This window comes from Camelus dromedarius, chromosome 3 (genome assembly GCF_036321535.1).
Source record: "Camelus dromedarius isolate mCamDro1 chromosome 3, mCamDro1.pat, whole genome shotgun sequence".
Lineage (NCBI taxonomy): Eukaryota > Metazoa > Chordata > Mammalia > Artiodactyla > Camelidae > Camelus > Camelus dromedarius.
This window is the reverse complement of record NC_087438.1, coordinates 80,204,899-80,225,287: the sequence shown is the minus strand read 5'-3', so window position 1 is coordinate 80,225,287 and position 20,389 is coordinate 80,204,899. Positions and strand designations below refer to the sequence as shown.

General features: G+C 46.6%; 1 protein-coding gene across 3 annotated transcripts in view; it reads left to right on the top strand.

Moving 5' to 3' along the window:
* Nucleotides 1–10,352: 10,352 nt before the first annotated feature.
* Nucleotides 10,353–20,389, top strand: part of SEMA6A (semaphorin 6A) — a 118,874-nt gene continuing 108,837 nt past the window's right edge. For all 3 annotated transcript variants that reach the window (XM_031448866.2, XM_031448865.2, XM_010987493.3), the window contains exon 1: nucleotides 10,353–11,054. The gene's annotated coding sequence lies outside the window, so the exon portion shown is untranslated. The remainder of the gene's footprint in view (nucleotides 11,055–20,389) is intronic.

The window sequence follows — 20,389 nt, the reverse complement described above, 5'->3', positions numbered from 1 at the left end:
ACACTAATCCTGTGAATTTTTTACAACCTCATTTAACCTACTTTCTTATTCCAAATATAGCCACGTTGGGGGGTTAGGGCTTCAGCATGTAAATCTGGGGGGACACAAACATTCAGTCCATAACAACATCTTCCCCTCTTTCCCCCACCTACATGCTTCTTCCCCAGTTATGACCTCCATTATCAATTCTCAGGTACAGGGATGTTCCAAACCTTTTAATTAAACAACAAAAAACAAACAAACAAAAAAAACCACTAGGGATTTTATGAGGTTATTTTAGTTCTGTCCAGTTTTAAGAACCTACCTGTGTGTAGACTTCTTCAATTTGTTTTTTAAAAAATACGTCCTGGTGAGTTCTCAGAATAGTATAGAGGTATCTGCTGTATTGTTTTTTTAGTTGCTGCATGATATTCTAAAATATGATCACTAGATCGTATGAGCTATTTTAAACAACTACCACCATATTGCTAAACATTTAAATCATTTCTAATATTTTTCCTGATTACAGACTACCCTGCAATGAACATCTTTACACATGCCTCTCTGTGCACAAACATGAATACTTCTCCGGGGTAGGTGCCCAAAATTGAATTGCTGGATCATGGAATAAGCCCACCATCGATTTTAATAGATAACCGTCAAACTGCCCTCCAAGATGGCTGTCCTAACTTACACGCTCACTGGTCATTTATGAGGCTGCCGGAGCATCCTTGCAACATTTGAGATGATCAAACTTAAATATTCTTTGCCAATCTGATGAGTATAAAAGTTATGTTACTGTTTAAATCTGTTATTTCCCTGATTAGTATAAAGTTGAGCATCTTCTGGGATAATTATTAGCCAACTGCATTCCCTCCTGCTTCTTCATGGGTTTTGCTCATTTTTTCCTATCAGATTGTTTATCACAGTCTTACTCAATTTGTCTGACTCCTTTGTAGGTTCTTTCCCCTTTGTCCGTGAGTTAGGTTGCATATTGTCTCCCCATCTGCCATCTGCCTCTTTATTTATGGTATCTTTTGTCGTATTAAAATGTTTATTTTGGAAATAGTTAAAATTTCTAGTTGTTTTCCTTTCGAGGCTATGCTCTTAGGGTCATAAGAAGGCCCTTTCTATCCCAAGATTATAATCATATTCTTTTGTACATTCATTTAACTCTCTTTAAAGAGAAACATGTATTTGGGAGCAAACTTCTCGACAGAGAGCTACTCACTTTGCTTTAAATGTTACCTACTATGCAGTCCAGGTACCCAGTGGTTCTAACACGACTGACATTAAACCTGGGAAGGTGTCGTTATTCACTCTATCACCCAACAAATACTTATTACATTTCTAGGATGTGGCAGGCACTGCCCTAAGTGCTGGGGATAGAGTGGAACAAGAGAGTCAGTTCCTGCCCTCTTGAAGCTTTGTCTGAGTGGCAGGAAACAGACATGAAACATATAAGCAAGTAAGTATATACATGGTCATCTGGCAACAAGGGCTATGAGGGAAAATGGAGTAGCGCAGTGGGTATGGGAGCAAGCACAAGGTGGAGGGCTTGTGGTCGGGGAGCAAAGACCTGCAGAAGGCGAGGGAGTGCGCCCCACTGCTAGCCCAGGAAATGCTGTTTGGGGAAGAGGAGAAACAGGCGCGAGAGGTGGAGTGTGGCGCGAGTGAGGGGCCGGGGGAGGGGACAGGCTGTGAGGCACGGGCTTTGGCTTTTGCCCTGAAGCAGGTGGGAAAGAAACCACTGGATGGTTTGGAGCAGAGGAGTGTTACGATTTTATTGAAAACGTTAAAGGATCACTCTGGCGGCGATTCGGGGACGAGACTGTAGGGTAGAGAAGACGGCAAGTTCAGAAACCGGGAGACCAGTGATGAGGAGACTCCAGGTGAAGGTGACAGTGGCCTGGACCGGTGTGATAACGGGGAAAGGAGAAGTAGTCAGACTCTGGGTGTATTCTAAAGGGAGAGCCAGCGGGATGTGCTGATGAACTGGCTGAGACAAACGGGAGAACGAGAGAAGTCAGGATGCCTCTAAGTTGTTCGGTCTGAGCAGCTGGAAGGATGATGTTGTGATGTGAACCCAGACAGCACGCTGGTAGCTAAAGTACCTGACATCCCCTAACACACTGACAGGAACCTGAGGGCCTAAGACTAACCCATGCTCCGTGTGAGCGAATCGATGATGCCACACAAACTTACGGCCACCACAGGGGGAAGCGGGGGAGGGATAAACTGGGAGTTGGGGATTAGCAGATACACACTACTACATACAGAGTACATCACAACAAGGTCCTACTGAGAACTATAGTCAATAATTTGTAATAACCTATAATGAAAAAGAATATTACAGAGAATATATATGTATAACTGAATCACTATGCTGTACACCAGAAACACACCATTGTAAATCAACTATACTTTCATAAAAAATAGTAATACCGTAGAATATTCTTATTATAGTTTATATGGTGTGCTTTATAAGAAAAATAGCTAAACTCCCCCTCCCCCCCAAAAAAAAGTGACTGGAAAAAGTGATTTATTGACTAAGGAATTAAGCAAAAAGGGAAAATTCCCCAAGGCAAGAGTATCTGGCAAAATACTTGTCAACTTTGGGCTCTAATAATAATACAAAAATCCATGCCTGCAATCTTGTTCACAGGGTAGAGGAGAGAAGGGTCCGGACATGGGGAGGAGGAGGTGAGGGTGAGGGCCTTTAAAGAGTTTGCTTAAACAGAAAGAGGCTTTAAAAGGCCATTTGGAGAAAGGAAATGACTCAATTGCTCTGAAGCATGGAGAGAAGGGGAGAGGAACCAGGAGGAAATCAACGTGTGTGTTTTTGTAAGAGTCTTAATAATACAGTTCATGACACAATATTTCTTAAGAGAACAGTGTGTAGGTTTTCAGTTCCAATGTTCAAATATAACATTCCAGTTCAAATTAATAAGTACCTAGTTATGAATAAAAGTGTATTTAAGAGGCTTCACAAAGAAACTGACATCAATTGTTCTACTTGTCTTCAGTTCTGGTGAAGCACAAAGTAAGCAGTAGTAGCTCGTGACCGAATCATCTAAAAGTTCTGGGTCATGCCGAAGAACAGGTTATTTATTTTACAACATAATATTTAAGCTCATTTCCCCCTACAAGTTATCTCTGAGAACATTCTTAAATCTACCAAGTTAGGTGTTGTGAGTATTTTATAGGACTATTAACGAGAGACTCGCGCAGGTACAAAATCCAAAGTCAGATCAAGACATCAGGAAACCATTCTTACATAATTATACGTATAGGGGACTTTTCAGAGAATAATTTTATATTCGACGATGTTTTTTTTTTATACTTCATTTAAAAGTCTACTCTAGATGCAAGTATACCATTTTTTTCAAAGTACTTTCGCTGTCCACAGTCATCCAGCCTAAGTTTGATGTTTATAGCAGCTGTCTTCTGTTTTAAAGTTCCGATGTTAAAACAAACAAAACACCCTCAGTTGTCTCCATTTCTCTGGTTATAAAACTGCTCTTAAATACACATTCATCCTAAACAGCCTGGAAAAAGTCTTTTAGTGGTTATCAGTACAGTGTTTCCTCACATCATCTGAAAACTAGATTTGGAATGAATTTTATATTTGCTCAGAGGCCAGAACGGTCCTCTCTTCTAGAGGCCTCCCATTACCTGGAAGCAAAGGCCTTGAAAACAGTTCTCAGAAAATAAGTATATTTTACTTTTAATCATTCTTTTGGCCAAACAGCAAATTCCAAAGTGGTGTTTAATCTTCTGGTTTATCTGGTTGTGAAAATCATAAATGACATTTAGCTACCTGTATTTTTCAACAAACTCATATCCAAGTAGATACTTTTCGGTCTAAACGTTAGTAGGAGGGACAATTAAAAGAAGTTATGTTGGAAGAGAAAGATGAAAATAAGGTTACAGGGATGGCTTGCGCTCTGCATTACATAAACAAAGACTTCAATTCCATGTAAAGGGCTTTTGTGAGAGAAAAATAGAGTTCTGGTTTACTTAACATTGATTGTTCATTCATTACCTTATTTCTAATCTACCATTCTCTTCATTTCCCAAACAATAATTTGATATCAGAAGTGAATGGAGCCCAGCGTCACTGTGGGACAGTGGCATGATTGTTACACTTGGAGAGAGCGCCACCCGTGAAGCTATTCAGAGGGGCAGACAGTTAATCACTGTTAGCGCAGTCCTGCCGCCGCGAGAGTGGTCCTCAGAGATGCTCTAGAATTGTTCCCAGTGGATTCAAATTGCAGTTTTATCTCCGTCCACGGTGGTCCTCTAGAGTGATATTTATATTCTTCCTGGAACTTATTTTCAAGCATCTTGTTTTGTAATTGTGGTATTTACTCGTCACTTACATCTGTAAATCCTTTTTATACTTCATACAAAAACCAAGTTAGACATTGTATACTGCATGTTCTATGTTGGGGGAAAGCCTAGATTTTGTTCACCTTTAGAACTGAAATCTCAAAATAACTTTTTAGTTTTTTTTTTCTTTCCCTTTTTAAATCGTCCTACCCCATTCGGCAATCTATTTCTTTTCCTACCGAATCCTTCAAAAACAACTCACTGTTTTCACTAACTTACCCCTGTTTCATGTACCAGGCCCCTACTCTCTACTAGGCTCGAGATACAAGAGGAATGAAAGAGATGTAGTCCCACGACTCAAGGAGCTTCTGATTTAACAGGAAAAGAGAAGCATTCAACGAGCAGTTGCATCACAAACGAACTCTACTGTGATACATGGGCTAATGCGGTACTTAGAGAACACATCATTGGGGGGATATGATGTATTCTGGAGTATCAAGAAAGTCTTTCTTGAGAAAGCAACACTTAGGCTGAAACTTGAAGGATGAGTGGGAAGCAGCCAGGTAAAAAGGTGAACAGGGGAGATGACAGTATTCCAAGGCAGGCCTATAGTTACAAAGGAGCGCACAGCTTCCCATCCCGGCGATGTTGGAGAGGGAAGAAAGTGATAGGAGCACGGCAGAGCTGAGACCAGAGAGGTAGGCAAGAACCAAATCATGCACAGCCTTGAAGGCCCTTAGGAAGGTCTGGGTTTGTCAAAGTGTTTTTAAGCAAGGGAGTGATGTGATTCGATCTGCATCTTTTGAAGATCACTTAAGCTATAATTTGGAGAATGAATCGGAAGACAAGAGTAAACAAGTTATTATTGCTGATAATTTGAAGAAAAACATCTACCAAAAATATTGCTCCATATGCTGGTGGTACATATGGTATGTGTAAAAGCATAGAAAATGAACTATAAAGATGTGCAGGAACTCATGACGGGGTCACCATACATAAGTGGGGGGAATGGGAAAGACAGTGTTGATTAAAAGGAAGCTAAGCTTTAGATACCATGTTTCACTTGTTAAAATAACCACAGAAAACACATAAGACAAAAGATTAACGGTTGTTAATTCTGGGTTATGAAAATTGGGATGTTTTATTATTCTTTGAAGTGTTCTGTATCTTTCAAATGCCTCAAAAGAAAAGCAAAATTTAAAAAAAAAAAAAAAAAGGAGAGAGGCAGGAGGAGAACCAGGAGGGTATTTCACAGAGCAAAGGGTATTTCAGAGAGGAAGGAGTGGTAGTGTCCATCATTGTTGAAATTTCAAATAAAACTTAACAATGCCCACTGGATTTACTGCTGTGGACGTCACTGAAGACTTGAGTACAAGCCTTGTCAGTGGAGGGCTGGGAACCAGACAGGAATGGGTCAATGGGAGAGGAGGAAGTGGCAACTGTGACTGTCAACAACCCTTTGTCTTTGGAAGAGAGAGGAGATGGGGTAGCTTGAAAAAAAGAGAAGACCCAGGGAAGGCTTATTTCTAGGATGAGAGAGTCTAAAGCTTGTTTACATGCCAATAGGGAGATGCCGAAGAGGTGGAGGCAGTTGGAATTTCTGAGAATGTGTTAACGATCTGAAAACAGGTGGAGGAATTGGCCTCAGACTGGGGAGAGACAGTGCCTCCAGCATAAGAGGAGACACGGAGGAAATGAGGAGTACAGAAGCAAAAAGCTCCCAACTGGTGGACTCTGTTTTTTCAGGGAAGTAGGAGGCACTGAGGGTGAAATACTGGTTAGGGGAGAAAGTGAGAGACTAACTGAGAGGAAGGGAAGACGACAACGAGGCAGTACTGAGGGTCCAAACGAGACTGATGACGGACGGTACAGCCTGCCTACATGTGTGCTTGAAGTTTTGCTCTCGCAGGCTTCAGCTGCCCAATGCAAAAGCAGAGAAGGCTGGTATTTCTACAATTCAGGACTGGTTTTCATTCAGATAGGTGTGACCAAAAGAAAGAGGAGCTGGGGAGCTGAAAGTGTTTGCCAGGGAGACAATGCTATTTTAAAGCTCTGCTGGACAGAGAGGGGGATGAAAGAGGCAGGGAGTGGATGGATGCAGAGAGTGGCAGGACCCATGGCTTGAAATCAGAGTGAGCATGGAGGGGTGCATGGGTAAGTAAGCTGGAATGAGAGGAAGTGGTGCTTGGAGAATGGGATGTCAGAATTAGTGATTTAGAAGATGCAGCCCTTTCTGATAATAAGATCCAGCATGAAGCCCTGAAGCCGGGGGCAACGGTGAGTGAGAAGAAAGGACAGCGTAAATGAGGAAGGCAAGAAACAGAAAGCTGAGGGTTAGTGGTTAGGTGGACCCCAACACTTCCATGAATGGTGACAGGTGGTGGGACAGATTGGAGGACCGTGAGCATGGTGCATAGTGCAAAGTCTTTGAAAAGTGAGGTAAAATGAGGTCGGTGGAGGATAGCACCAGTGTATTTGTAAAGCACAGCTGTCAAAGGTCTAGGAGTTTTTGAGAGCAGGAGAAATGGTCTCAGAAGCAAACTGGACACTGACCACACTTTCCAACACGGGGATGAATGGGCAAGAGGGAAAATAAACAGCTTCACCATAAAAGCCTGGGAAAAAGGAGTGTTCCAGAACACAGCCAGGATTCATGGTGATGGTGGCTCTCCTCCCTGGCAACACACTAGAAACATCCAGGGAGCTTTAAAAAAGCCCTGCCCATGTCCCCCGATTCCAGTTCAATAAACCAGAATCTTTGGAGCCTGGAGGTTTGTTTTATTCAAAAGCTCCCCCGTAAGCCTAATGTACAAATGGATTGTAAAACTGCTGATTTAAAGCAAGCAGGTGAATGAAACCTTGGAGAAAGGACTGTAGATACAGAGAGATTTCCTGATTATGATCGATAATGGCCGGACTGTAGAAACTGCATTCCCCAGGTGTCCCCCAGGAACGCACACCCACAAGGAGCTGAACAGTAAGCACCAGCAGACACGTCTCACTACTCCTCCCTTTGGCGGCAAAGCAGAGATTCTGATCAAATTGCTAGATGTGCTTTTTAAAAGGATCCTGGGTGAGTTTACTTCCTATTTCCTCTTCCTCCATCACATTTTTTCCAGGCAACGTAGGGGAAAGCAGGTGCTGTCATCCAAGCATTTATTGAAGACGAATTGTTACGGGGTAGCTCCCAGCACTGACACAAGGTGAGCCACGTCTTTCCTCTGCCTTCATCTGACTCCTATACAATGTGGTGGTAGAACTGATGTGGAGAGTGACAATGATGACAATGGTGCCAGGCCACCCTTACAGGTGCTAGTTAACTTTACCACTAGACTCCTGGTTTACACTCACCATCTCATTTAATCCGCACAATCCCTGGGAAGTGAGGAGGGCCTGAATCCCCATTTACAGATGAGCCCACTGCTCCAGAGAGATAAGTGACTGCCCCAAGGTCACCAGCTACTAAGTTACCTAACAACAGCCGGCCTCCAAACACCAAGGCCTTCCTCATTCCACGCCATGCCACTTAACCATAAAACAGTCCAAACTTCCTTCTAGTTCCAACACTCCATGATTCTTTAACTCCCAGGGCTCTCTTTCCCTGAAGGGACAGGGTAGACTGCAGACTTCAAAGGCTTTGGAGCGGCAGCGTTTTTACTGAAAAGTTAAGGCAGGCTTCTGGGAGTGAGTCTGAGGCTCACAGAAGGGGAAATGACATCATGAGGTTTCACAGGGCGGCCTCCCCACAGGTGCTCCCCCGAGGGCTTCGGGAGCAACACAATAGCTGGTTTTTCTGCCAGCTCCGGGAGCATCTCTCCCCTGGCAGGTGGAAACGTAATCTCACCTGGTCATGACTATGGGCGCCTAATTGGACTGCGAGGTTTCAGGATCTACTAATTGCCAGGAAGATCCTGGGTGATATTTCCTAGCTTTGCAAAAGTTAACTCAAATTATTTTCCTCTTGTATTCTATAATTTTAAATTTGGTAAATTTAATCTTTAGCTTCTTGGCTCAGCATTACTGCAAATTAAACATGTAAGTATTAATAATGAAAATAATTTCTCTTTAAAAACATATCCTGAAACTCAATATGGGGCATTTCCAATATATCCATAAAGCAAACAAGACAGCTTAATTGTTTGTTTCTCCAAGGGAAGAAGCTAAACTCGGAATTAATTTGGTTCAGTCTGTGAAACAATTCGTTTGCGCTGCCTAATTCTGCCAATTAAAGAACTTTTCCCTGACACAATTAGCATGTAAATCAGCGGCAGAAAGCGAATGAGCGACCTCAGCGACCCGGCGGGGATGGAGGTGACCGATGGAGAACCCCGGGGACCCCTTGGGCCCGACCTTCGGGCTGCCAGACGGCGCCGGGGGCGCACGGACGAGCTCGGAATTTAGCGCCGAAATCTGGGCATTAAATAGCGCAGCCAAGGATCGAGCCGCCACCGCCCTTCCCCGGGTCCCGACCGGATTCGAAAGGGACGTCCGGGAGCCAGTCCCACCCGCTACCGGGAGCGCGCAGCTAAGCCCCCCGCCCCCCCCGCCCCCCACGCCCCAACCCCTTCCAGAACCGACTCCGCGTGCCGCGGGGGCTGCGCGCGCACCTACGGCCGCACACAGCGCCCCCGCCCACCGCCGCCACCAAGGATCTGTAGCGGCTTTTTGCCTGGGAAAGGTGGGGATAGCGGCCCCTGCTGGCAGCTCCGGCGAACAGCAGGGAGACTGACTGACTTTTCCCGACCATTCTCTCGACCCTCTCTAAATGGTTTATAGAAGAAATACACAGTGTCGTCGCGTAAGCATTTATTCTTCGTGAGCCCTCATGAACAGATGTCTGTATATAACTTTCGTCCTCTGTAGGAAAGGCAAAACTGGGGACTTATTAGTGGCCCTAGCCGTAATTAGGGAACAGGTACAGTTTCTAACGCATTTATTTGAGGGCACTTGGCCTAAGGGCGAATGAGACCCTGGTCTCCCTCCCAGTGCTTTTCTCGGCCGACCCCATGACTAGCAAATATTGACTGGAGAACTGCTTGGCCGCCCTGTGTTAGTTTCTTTAAGAGCTTTGGCTACGGCTACGGCCCGAACCTTGTGAGAAGTCCACTTGGAGAGCAACATGCCACCTTGTGCAGTTTGGGAGCGGGGCGAGCAGGCGGGGACCGCGCAGCAGCCGGGGGAGGGGGGACATCGTGTGGCCTGGCTGGTTGGCTCTAGCCGGTAACTGCAAGGCTTTTTGGCGACTGAACTTTTAGGCGGTGGAACAAAGCTGTGCCTGCCATTCTTGTGATGGTAACAAAAGCGCCTTGGAAAAACTTGTTTTACTTATCGCATGAAGCTGTTGGATTCTCATTGGAAATGTGTCGTATTTCTGAAGTTCACATAATTATTTCTCAGAATAGTCTGCACACTTTCTAAATTTAAAAACAGATCGTTGTTGTTAACTGCATTCTTTGCACTGCACTTTGGTTACTTAACACGCTTTATTAACGTGTTGTGTTGTATGTATGTTAAATAACAGCTGTGTTCATATCTTCAAAGTGTATTTTTAAGGGCACCGGCTTCTGTCCAATTCATCCGGATGTGCAGGGCGTCCATCACTTCTGGAGTCTACCTCGATACTGTAATCAGAATTGGAAAGGATCGCCGTTCACTTACCCTCGTCTTTTAAAACTTTTCCATTTAAGAAAATCGATGAACAAATCCTTTCTTGTAACTCGCTCCTGCACTACGTCTATTTTTATTTATTTTTCTGATTTGGCAGGGCTCAGTAATGCTGTCCGTGATTTTGTTTTTTCTTGCTAGAGCAGATGCGGGGGTGGGGAAGTGAAGGGCTTGGGCTCCTGACGCCGTCGCCCCCACGGGGACCTCCGCCGAGCGCGCGGCGAGTCCGTGAATAGTGGTGGAAGGAAGCTGCGCTGGCCTGTCGGTCCAAGGCTCCACCTGCGGCCACACCGCGTAGGTTCTTCCTCTCTCCGCCTCTCTCATTCGCGTTCACACACATACAGCACAGCTCTCCTTTGGGTCGAGAAGACGCCAGCCAGTGGAGGCGGGGTTGCGGGAGGAGAGTCCGCTCTGCGCAATCCAGTCCGGGACTTGGCTCCGCCCTGGAGCGGCGGCCTCTCGGGTGACAGAGGAGTAGTGAGCGGCAAGGGGTGAGGCTGCAGCCAACTCCGCTCCTCGCGCACTCGGCTGCCGAGGCGCTCGGGACGCAGCAGCGGCGCTTCTCCGTGGGGCCCACAGCCCGCAATGCCCGCTTAGGAGCGGCGGCAGCGACCAGAGTCGCCACACCCGCGGCAGAGCGCTCCCGGTCGCCAAGCGGGGCTATAGCTTGCACCCCTGCCCCAGCCCCCACCCTACCCCCCACCCTGAAATGACCTGTTAATCGGCGGAGACACCACCGAAGGGACTCGCCGGAGTGGAATCCAAGTGGAATTTGGATTTGGAGAAGAGTTTCTTGAACATTTACTCCTTTCTTGTTGGTTTCTTTCTTTCTTTTTTCCTTTCCCCTTCTCCGCCTGTCATTGGAGATGAACACAGCGCGTCTGCATCCCAGAAAGTAGTCGCCGAGACTGTTACCCCCAAAGAGACAAGCACACATGTAGGAATGACAAAGGCTTGCGAAGGAGAGAGCGCAGCTCGAAGCCCGGAGAGACTCCCTCGATAATGGATTACTAAATGGGATACACGCTACACCAGCCCTCTCCGAGCCCCGGCCGCCTGCCCGTCGATGCACCGAAAAGGTACGGCTGGGGCGCCCCGGCGCGCCCCACCTCCCGAGCGGCTCGGCTCCCTTCTGCGGGTCCCGGGGCCGTGGTCGGTACGCGCTGTCGGCTTTGTGGTGCTTGCGTTTTATTTTGTCTTGTATCTATCTCCCGAGCGTTGCCCGGCCCGGGGGGAGCAGTCGCGAGCTCTGCCCGCAGCTCCTCTCTGCCCTGCGCCCCAGAGACCGCGGGTCTCCCTGTACCGAGCTTCTCCACTCGCGCCGCGCACAAGCCGGGCGCCGCCCGGGACCCCGACCGCGCGGGTAGCTGCCTGGCCGGGGATGTGTGTGCAGTACCCGGGGCTCGTCCTCACTTTCCGGCCAGCAGGCAGCAGAGAGACCCGGAAAGGCTGATTCTCGGAAGCGCCCTGTCCTGGTGCGAAGGCAGGGTAAGGGGTTCTACTCTCGAGGGCTGGAGGAGGTTGGTTGGAAGAATGCGTTTTCGCTCAGCACTAGGTTTGGGTTCAGGGGTGTGAGAAGGGGTTCCGCGGACACGGTGGGGAAGCGAAGAGAATCTTTTGTTGTCGGCGTGGGGTCTGGGCTGGGCTCAGTGGAGTGCGGGAAACTTGTAATGGCCCTGGCACCCGCGCGCCCTGCCACTTGGTGACATCCCAGCTCCCGGGGCCGCTGGCACCAGAGGTTCCGGGCTTTGTTTGCTCGAATGAGTGGCCTCCTCCCGGTGTGGCGCGGCGCCCCCACCCTGGGCCCTTTTCCCTGCCGCAGCTCCCTCCTGGGCGGCGAAAACAGCATCCGTCGCGTCTGTATCCCCCTCAAGCACAGAACCCGACACTCCGCCGGGGCTGGCGCCTGCTGCTCCCTCCTCTAAAATCTACGAGGTCCAACTCTGGAAAGGAGATGTCCCGGGAGGGGGAAGGGTGGGAAGACCAAATAAGAGATGGTTCAGTGCCTGCTAACCACACAAGATCTCTGCCCGGGCCCCCGGTTCTGGGTTGTCCAAACTACTTGCTGCGTCTAGAGCGCTGCCTCGCTGGCAGTGGGGCGCTCGGGAGCAAGCCCCACAGTGCCCTTCTCTCCCCCGCCCCCCGCACGACCCTGCTGGGATAGAAGTGTCTTTTCTCGAGATTCTCCGCTTTATTCTCAGCTTCCCACTGTGGTTCACCGTGCAAAGCAAGACCCTGAGGTCTGTTCCCTCCTCCCACGACCAGAACGGTACAGGGGGAGCCATGGAGCAGTCCTGGACTTGCGGGCACTGGAAAAGGCAACAGGACTCCGCTGTCTTTCCCGCTCCCTCGCCACCCCTCTGCCCGGCGCCGCCTCCTTTTTTTTAGCACGGGGGTCATTCGACTAGTCGTTTCTGTAAAGTTTCTCTGAAGGCCAGGAGTTGGGGCGCGACAGAACTGGGGCTCAGCGTGTGCAACCCGCTGGAAACCGAACCCCCAGGGAGGCGGGCGGAACGCCCAACATACGCATAGGAGGTAGAAGCTGGCCCCTCCAACAGTGGCACCCCCGGCCCGTGGTCAGCCTGGTTGGGGTCCTGGGGCTGCACTTGCTGGACCAGTCTCTTAAGCAATTGAGGAAGCGGTAGGCGTGAGAAGCGGGGGCAGGAGGGAATGGGGGAAGTTCAGGGGCAGGACTCGGGGAGCTGGTGCGGCCACTGTGGACAGCGGCTGGCGCACGGGTGCTTGTGGTCGCGAGCCGGGGCTTGCCGCCTTGCAAGAACCTGTTCCAAGTGCAGCATCCCCAACCTCCTCCCTCCTCCTCCCCGCGGCGCGCAGTTTTCCAGCCGGCGGGTGTCCAGGAAGGAGCTGAGCAAGGAGTCAGGTGTGCATGGAGCCGGGGAGAAACTGCTGTTTTCACAGCCGAGGCAAGCACTTCCAGGGGCAGCCTCCTACCTGTATTGCAGTAGCAGCCTCGCTGTCCCTTCCAATGGGAGAACGGAGGCTGCTTTGGGAATGTGGTAGCCAGGCACCACCACGGTGGATCTCTCTGCTTAGACTGGGTGGAAATCAAGTTGCTACTGAATGTGATCCATGAAAGGTTTAAAGCACAGGCGCGCTAAGACACACATACATACAGACACACACTCTTACTCATACCCACAACTTTCTTTGCCTCGAATCTGAAAAGATGTTTAATCCAGTCGCAGTGTTCTGCCAGCCTGTCTCAGAAAAGCTATTTAATGCCCCCTACCCCCAGCACTGGTTTTTACGTCTTACGTCTTACGTCTTTCGTCTTTCTGGGAAGTAAAGTCCAATGCCTTTGCCTTGCCTTTCTCTAATTCTGGTAATTGTTTGGTCTTCTTTTCAACATACATCTTGGGCATTAAGTCCATGGTTTGCCACTCTCATGGCCGGGAGGAGATTGGTTTCAGATTACATGAATCCTTTATTAAGGTTTATTCCCCAAAGATGCCTGTGCACATTTCTTAATGAAAACATCTTTTTTCTTTTTTTTTTCTTTTTACACTTTTTCCTAATGACTACCAGAGGTTAAGATCCCTAGTATTTTGTATGTTTTTTAATACCTTGTTTAGTCTGCATGGAGCAGTTTTATGATTTACAGTAGGCTTTGATTAAACCACACCAGGCACCAAAGTTAATTATTAACCTCACTTTAACTATAGTGGCAAAACTGTCTCCACCTATTAACCTAAACTATCGGTTAAAAAATAATTGCACTAACTTCTTGAATTTGGTTTACCCATGCTTGTTTATTTGGTAACTTTTGTTTGACTCTTGAGTAACTCCCACTCTGTTATAATTATGGTTTTAGGAACATCTCAAATGAGGCATTTTGCAAACCAATCAGAAAGCAGAAAGAATGAACATCAGATTTAAACCTCATTTTTGTGTTACGTCTTTTTTCAACTTGATATAAAGGGACATTCTAGTTCATATTTTCTTATTTACACTGTTTGTATGACGGCAATCTTCCCAAAGTGTTCTCTTTTGCAGGTATCACCCTTTAGAGATGGGCCACATTCTCAATGCACATAATCCGCATATGTAAATATTCAACAGACAGCCAAAATCATTATCTCAGGAGCTACCTGCAAAATATACTTACTGAATAAAACATCTAAGTTTAAATAGGTTAAGAATTCATAAGAACCAGTGTAGGAACTCAAGTAAACGTTGAATGAATAAATGAAATAGCCCCACCTGGTTCATATTTCTCCACTGAGAGCGGACCTGGTTTTTTCTCCACCTACAGTGACAAACAACAACAACAACAACAACAACAACAAACCTATGCCTTTAAGTAAGTGGTTATTACAAACTGGCAATAAGTGCAACTCTTTATTTACACAGAGACACACACATACTCACAAACACATACTCCTCAAGTTACTTTCTAAGTCTAGTGAGTGCTTTTCCCATCATTAAAAAAATAATACCATTTGCATCTAGAGTAGGTGGGTAACATTGCCAAGTGTGTTGAATCAGAAGGATAGCAAGAATTAGGAAGACTGTTATCTTCATTGAATAAAAATAAAACACCCAAATTAAGAACTTGTATTAAATGCAGGATAAATACTCATGCTTTAAAGCAAATGGGTAGTGCCACTCCTTTATGAAATGGAAGGAAAAATACTGTTTTGAACAAGGAGGTAAGTCAGATACTTTAGTATGTGTACACAGTGCTTCAGCTCTTCTCTGAGCAGGACAAAAGAGTGATGATAGGAGAAAAAGTTTTTTTAGAACTAGATTGCCTACAGCTAATATATTCTCCCATCATATTTGTTTGCAGAAAGGAATCACAGAACAAGCCCAACTAATTGCAAATGCTTTAATTAGGCATCTGCCATTTGCAGCAGTGTAAAGCCAAGCAAAGCCTGCGTGTCTTGCTGCACTGCATTCCCCACCCCCCACTTTAAGTTTAGACAATTTATGGTCCTTCTCCCAGAGCTGGCGCTCCCTGGATGTTCACACCTCCAGAGGAAGGGGGAGCCTGGAAGCCTTCTGCTGCACCCTCCCCTCTCAGTGCCCCTCCTCACCCTCTTGGGGTGCCCTGCAGCCAAGCTGTCTCTGAGAGGTTTCTATTTCAGAATGAAGGCTTTTCTCCTCTGCCTTAAAATGGGCTGCAGGAGCAACTGAGCTATTCTCTGCCGGCAACCACATGGTTGCCTCTTGGGGATATGGTAAGTTAGGGCAGGGAGGGAGGCATTTAATCCCTTCGAAATGGGCAAGTAAGATGTCATACCACACAAACCTCAAGGGGGGAAGGGAGTTCAGGATACTTCTCAGCATGGGACTCTTACAGTCTAGCATATACACAGGGGTATGTTGCTTTGTGAAGCAGATGAGTGCTTGCAAAACGTTTTTATTAGAATAACTAATTACACTAAGGCACAGTCATATACCACTCTTAGTACTCTGATGTTTCCCAAATAACTCCCTCAGCGCAGACCTCTCTCCTGGACCTCTCAAATATTCAGCGCCTCCAGGGCAGGATCTAATAGACAGCTCAAACTTAAATGTTCCGAACACCTAGTTCTCCATCTTTCTCCCCCCACCATACACGTTTTTTATACTCTCCATCTCGGTAAATGGCAGTTCCAGCCTTTGAGTTGCTCAGGCCAAAAAACTCAGGAGTTATCCTTGACTCTTCCCTTTCTGGTAGCCACATCCATTCCAGCTGCCATGCTGTTGCCCGCCTCCTTCCCCCTGCAGAATGCACACAGACTCTCTCCAGATCTTCTGCTGCTGTGGCCCTCACTCTGGCCAAGCCAGTCTGTCTTCTGGCTGGGTTATCTATGGTGCTAACCTCCCAGCTAGTCTCTTGGCCCCCTACTGTCTGCTCTCAACACAGCAGCCAAAGTGATAGTTTTTTTTTTTTTTTTTTTTTAAGTGAAACCAGATCAGTTCACTTGTGCTCATATGCTTTCCCATCTTATTCCAGTAAAAGCCAGAGTCCTTTCTATGGCCTTTGTGGCTCCACGTGATCTGCACTCGGGTCCCCACCTCTCTGGGGTTACTTGACTAAGCCAGGCTTGCTGCCCCTCACCCAGGGCCCTTGGCAGGGCCTCTGCACTTGCTCTTTCAAGGCTGGGGACAGTCCTTTGCCCAGAGAGCAGCAGGATTTGCTCCTCACATTCCCTAGGTCCTCTGCTCACGTGTCACTTTCTCAGTGACGCCTTTTGTGATCATCTTACTTACTCCATCTTTTTGCCCCAACACTCCCTACCTCCCTGGACTGCCTCATGCTTTTTTTTTGTTTTTGTTTTTGTTTTTCTGATTTTATTTCCTTAGCACTTTTTATGTCCTGACCAACTGTGTTGTCCTCGTTTATTTTCTGTCTTCCGCTAGAACATACTGCCATGAGGGTAGACATTTTTGTGTTTCTCTCACTGCTGTCTCTCCAGCACCCAAGCCCATGGCCGGCACATCACAGGACTTTCATAACAAGCATTTGTGGAATGAATGAAGAGAGGATCTTGCTGCAAATAGCTAGTCTCCATCTCTTTTTCCTATTCATGTTTTTCTATGTCATGTGTCCATCCAATGAGACACCTCTCTGCCTGCATGAAGTGTGTGTGTGTGTGTGTGTAACACCATCTTCCATGTATATAGGTGATGTCTCTCACGCACCATCCGTGGAGCAGTCACTGTGGGTTGTTTTCCCAGTCTGGGTGATGGATTGGCACCTGCTCATTCCCACACTCTAACCCAGCCCCTTTCTGAGGCCAAGAGCCCACATCTGTGGGACACCTGGTTGAAGCTGGAGGGAATCTGAGTTAGGAACAGAGCTGAGAAGATAGCCAGCACTTCTAGGGACTGAGCTTTTTGACCTTGGACTCATTTGTGCTGCATTCTAACCAGTGGCCACAGAACCTTCTTGCATTTTTGGAGTTAGCTAATGGCAGTCTCTAAAATTCAACTTTCTACCAGGAGAAAGGAGGATGTCTGTTAACCCACATTTCTGCCCTGTCCCAGTGCAGTGATCACTGTTGTGGAAGATGCTGTACTTGGAGTCGGATGACCTCCAGACCCACCACCATGGACAAGCCACTTCACCTCTCTGAAGTTGCTGAAGTTTATTTTAAATAAAACTTGTGAACAGTAAACCTATGCTTCCTACCTTGGAGAATTACTGGGAGAATAATACGAAATCCTGAATGAGACTGTGGTAAAATATGAAATGCACTCTGGAAATGTGGAAAGTTTGATGCTAACGCCCTCCTTTCCTCCTGAGACCCCTGGCCCAGCAGAAACTCTACTTCATTGTCTTCTAAATCATAAAAGAAAAATTATATTCTATTGATGTCATTTCACATAAGCCATATGATGAAATTAAGTAAGATCCTGAAAGTCACTAAAAATGCACAGTCTCTGTAGTGCACGGATGGCAACTTTACGAACCAGGATGCCAACCATGTCAAGTAATGATGGTTTTTCAGTGTGACCATCAAATCGGGCAAGGTCATAGGAGTGGCACTCTGCCAGGCATTATAAAAACACAGTTGGATTTGCATCCCATTTTTTGCCATTAATGACGAGTGTGACTTTGAGCCAGTTACTTAACTTCTCTGCCTCAGTTTCCATTTGTAAAATGCCAGTATGATGATCACATGGTTGTTGAGAAGAGGTAACATGACATCGGTAAAATTCTGCACAATGCCTGGCACACTATACACACTCAGTAAATACCAGGTGTTATTTTTATTTGGATGACAGTAGTCATGGAGAGTGCCCTGGTGGGGAGCGTACAAAAGGAAATGGCCTTAAAAGTCTGCAACATAAAGAGATGATGAAAAGGAAACGACCTTTGGACAGGAAAGGAACATTCACACCATAAGCTGGCCACAGTGTCGGGGGCTCTAAGCAGAGAAGTGTGTGAAAGGGACACTTGCCTGGGAAGAGGAGTCACGATCCTTTTCCTAACTTTGGAAGTTGAAACATCACACCCAAAACATGGCAGAAGAAAACACTCCACAAGTAAGACAGTAGCAAGCAACTCAGGACCTTGCATTAAGTAAGAACCCAAAGGATAGTTGGTTTTTTTTTTTTTTTTAATGACAGCCTTCACTTGCTTTCATTTTTAAAGTAAAATACACAGTCTGCACCCACTAAAGAATCTCAGAGTGCCCACATTTGGAATCTGAGCGCTGCCTGTAATCACTGTTCAGGGATGAGCTGAAGTGACCCCTTCAAGGAACACACCTGTCTTAGGAGAGCTGCCAATCGCCTCCTCCAGGAGGCTGTGGCTGGGACTTATGCATGACAGCCTTATGGTGGCCGTGCACTTGCCGGGTCACTCTTCCCTGCTCAAGCCTGAAATCAGTTTGTTTGGGATAGCCTAAATCTCCACACAGGAGCAAGCCACTGTCTTCCCCACCACATGCAGGAAAGAGCTGACCCCACGGGAGACAGCAACTACGCTACTGCTGATACACTGCCCTACAACATGAAATTTGGTTCAAATGATAGTCATATGTGTCCTTATCAGTGAGAAGAACCCGACTTCTCAAAAGCATAGCAGAAGGGGCAATAAGTTGGAATTATCACCCCAGTTCCCTGAAGGAGAAGGAATAGGACTCCCTGCATGGCTCTGAATTACAGTTATTTTCATTTAGGAAAAAAATTTTTTTTTTCTCTTAAATTTTGTAAATGTAGAGAGGATGTAAAGAGAGCAGAATAAATGAGCAATTCACATGCCCCAAAGACTGAAGGCCAGGTCCGGCAGAGCAGCAGCCAGTGCGATGACTGCTGCTTCGAAAATATTGTTAGTAATAGATACTTCCGCATACAGCCTGTGGACCTGAGGCTTTCATTTCACATGACTCAGCGCTTTCTGGTGGTTTCCAACTAACCTATAATTGCCATCCGTAGAAACTTTAATTCAAAGAATCCACACCAATTTAAAAACTTTAGCAGAAGAATCTCTTAAAATTGTTGCTACTTACCCCCTCTTATCCCTTCTGCCCTCCCACGTGTTTAAGACCAAGCCTTTGGCCATGATTTGATTTGAAGCATTTATAGAACAGAACAGGATCTGGCATCCAACACAATGAAAACATGCCATTGGAAAATAAGCATTTGAGGGGCTGGGAAGAAAGAAGGAATCTATTAATTATGGTTTATGGTTCTATGAGAGTTTTAAGGACAAGCATTCTGTCCTTAAAAAGCAGCTTTTTTTGTCCTTAGAAAGGTGGTTCCATTCTTCTCTCCTTTTTCCTATTCCCGTGACTTTTTTTAAGGAGAGTATTCAGTCTTTTCATTAATATTGCAGCGACCCCAGCATTTGCCCTCCCCTCCCCCAGACTCCTACCGTCCTTGAATGAGGAAACCAAGAGAATGCTGATGGAGCTGGCGAATGGCAACGTTCCTTTCCTGAAAATGGAATGCTTTATGAAAAACCGCACTCCACAAAACACACTCAAACCCCTCCAACAACTGTCTCTCCTCCGTTCTACCCCGAGAGCCACTTGACTTCATTCACACATTTTGGTGCCTGAATGCATCTGTTCTTAGGCCTCAAATACCCAGGTGGAAAACCGGCCCATTAAGCCTTTCATTATTCTAAAACTGTGAGCATCCGAGTGACTAAAAACATTCTCATCTCTGCAGAGTGAGCGATAAACAGACACCAAACTGTTGACAGCGTTCTCAACTGGAGTAGATGCAGCACGATGGTATCTGGGGGAGGGGGTTATAGGAGGAATACTTGCTAATGGTTTCCGAGATGGATTCTGTGCTAATTCTTCCCGCCTCATGAATGATGGCCCCAGCTAGACACTGTCGCTGGGATCTTCATCTATTAATCATGGAGGCTGCTTTCTTATTCGGTTGCCATAGTTTCAGGGCCTGAGATAGTGTTGGGGTGCCTTGGGAAAGGTTTGAGATCTACTAGGCTCGCAAGCCTCGCAGTCATCTTGGCAGTTGTGGTGTTCCGAAAGGACTGAAAACCGCTTCTCGTATAATTTCAGCGTTGGATTAAAAGAGGCAACTTCTGAGAGTGTCTCCCTGGACCTTGTTATGTGCACATCCAGCTGGTATTTACTCCAGGATCTGCCTCTTACCCGGTCTTGCCGGGGATGAAAATGACAGGCCAGGGGCTGGTGTCACTTTCATCTTTCGACAAGAAAGCAAGAGGGTGCGAAGTCTTCATTAAGGCCGTTCCCAAATGTGGAGGTGAGTGAGGCCATGCCTGACCTCGCTCAAATTTCAGTTTTCATAATTTGGTTTGGGCTCTGCAGATTGCTGAAGAAATAAGATGACCTCACGAGTGTTGTGTGTTGTGCTTCGGTATGGCAGTGTCAACACTTAGTGCTTTACTGCAGGTTTAACCTTTATTTTTTTTTAGGTTCGACCCACGTTACTGAAGGGCTGGAGACCGGCTGACTACATTTTG